Source organism: Heteronotia binoei, chromosome 13 (assembly GCF_032191835.1).
Source record: "Heteronotia binoei isolate CCM8104 ecotype False Entrance Well chromosome 13, APGP_CSIRO_Hbin_v1, whole genome shotgun sequence".
NCBI lineage: Eukaryota > Metazoa > Chordata > Lepidosauria > Squamata > Gekkonidae > Heteronotia > Heteronotia binoei.
This window is the reverse complement of record NC_083235.1, coordinates 41,485,270-41,487,628: the sequence shown is the minus strand read 5'-3', so window position 1 is coordinate 41,487,628 and position 2,359 is coordinate 41,485,270.

The window sequence follows — 2,359 nt, the reverse complement described above, 5'->3', positions numbered from 1 at the left end:
GAATTACACTGTAAAATGTTCATGCTTAGGATGTCTGAAGATTTGCCTTCCCCATATGCTGTGGGAATGTGGAACGACCTCAGAAGGGCTGATACCTGGATGGGAGACCACCAACTTTGCAGAGACAGGCAATGGCAAACCATCTCTACTTACTCACTTGCCATGAAAACCCCATGGATTTACCATAAATTGGCTGTGATTTGACTGCACTTCATACACACACATGTTCTCTTTCAAGTGAGGCTCTACTCCAGATGCCTTTGACTTCAGAAAAAAGACTGAATGTTATCAATCATGGGGCCTTTTCAGTGGTGGCATCCTGCCTCTGGAACTTTATGCATAAAAAGGTACATATGATCCACTGGCTGAATTTGCTTAGAATGTTGATTAAAACTCTCCCATTTAGGAAGACATTTATGTAACAAGGTAATGTAGCTTCAGTGGTTTTGTTTTTGTTGCTTTAAACTGATTTTTAACATTCTGTTGTTTTATTGAATTTTATATGCATTTGAATATGGCTATAAACCACCCAGTCTGACAGGAGGGATTAAAAAAGATGAACGAACAAATGAATACCAGGAAGGCTGTAAAATATATTCATATTTTCCTTTTAGAAATTAGGTCTATTAGATATATACATAGTTAATAATAATACAGAAAGAACTGGTTTAGCATACTGCTAAAATTACAGTTCTAAATATGCTCACACTGAAGTAAGCATTATTAAACTCAACCATATTTATTTTGGACAGGATGTTAGATGTGTCATCTAAGAAGATCCTGATTAAGAACTGTCACTAGCATTTGTAAGAGTATCAGGCTGTTTCCCAAGGGGCCTAACCAGAGGTCATTTTGTAGAAAAATAGGTGGCAGAGCTCATTAGCATAAATCATTAGCATATGCTCCCCCCTTGTCAAAAGCAACCCGAGGCAAAAAAGGAGAGCCCTGGGTGAACAAGACCTGCTTGGGCTGGCTAGAGATCCAGCCAGTCCAAGCAGGCCTCACTCACCTGTGGCTCTCCTGGGCTCTTCGCCCCCCCCAGTCAAAAGTCAAGCAAACCACCCACTGCCCAAAATCACGTAAGTGGAGAAAATGTGGTGTGGGCTTCTCCAGGGGTTAATGAGGGCTGCTGGGGGTGTGGCAAACCCCTATCGGCTGACTGGCTGGCTGCTCTCCTAATCCAGGGATTGTTAAGCAACTGCACCTACTATTCAATGGACAAGGTAGGTGGGGCGGGAGAAGGGGAAGCATCAGAAAGGTTCAGGAGCTGTGCTCCTGTGAACTCCTGCTGAATCTGACTCTGGAATCCAGAGTCTATTAGTCAGTTACTTTGATTGTCTTTCTAAGGCTCCCTCATGGCAGCAGGGAGAAGGCCAGTAGTAGCAGTTCATTGTATGTGGACCAAGGTTGGAAAAGCTGTACTGTGAATAAGAGGCTAGTAGGAGAGCCACAGGTGTTCCTCTCAACATGAAATTAAAGAGTCTCCATAATATACTTTTCCTGCTCTACTCCTCCCTCCAGTAGTATTGCCAATCCTGGAAAAATATGTTCTCTGCTTTTACTAGAGGGTTAATGGAATGCTATTTATCTGATGATAGTTACCTCCATGCTGTGAAAAACTTTATCAAACCATTGCCACGTATCAAAGGTCTGATAAAGGGACAAGACATGTTTCTCCAGATGTGTTGGCCACTCTACCCTTTAGTTTGGCTAATTCATCTAAGAAATGCTGGCCAATTCATCTAAGAAGGCATGGCATGATTCATTTATTCTCTCCCTCTTCCTTCCTGCATTGATCCTAGTAAGATTTCTGTACCACTACACAATACAAGATTGCTGTGTGCAACTCAGTGAACTACACTGTTCCTTTCAGTTCCTTATGAAATCATGGGCAAATACAACTATGGCTTGTCCAGCCCCTTTCCCCCAAATCCATGCATCCACCTCTCTCACCTTTTTGCTATGTGGCACATATGGAGTCCTTTACATCAGGGTTTCCCAAACTTTTCTTTCCCGTGGCCCGGTTATTTTTACACTTCTCTTTCGTGGCCCACTAAAATTTGGGGGTGGAGCCAGGAGACAAGAATTATGTCATTTCCATATGGTGTCAAGGACGAAATGATGTCACTTCTGGGGCACACTGAACCAAAACTCCACCTTTTCCTGTGATTTCACTTCCAGAGCACTCCCCCAAACCTGCCTCTTCTTCGGAACTAAATTCATTTTCAAAAAAATCTCTCTGAAACTCATGCTGAGCCAAAATGGGGGTGGAAAAGCAGTGTGGGTGGTCCTCTATTTTCACCCCATAACTGCATGCACCTGTTTGTGTATTCTTCTCCAGCTTGCAAGCACTCCTAAT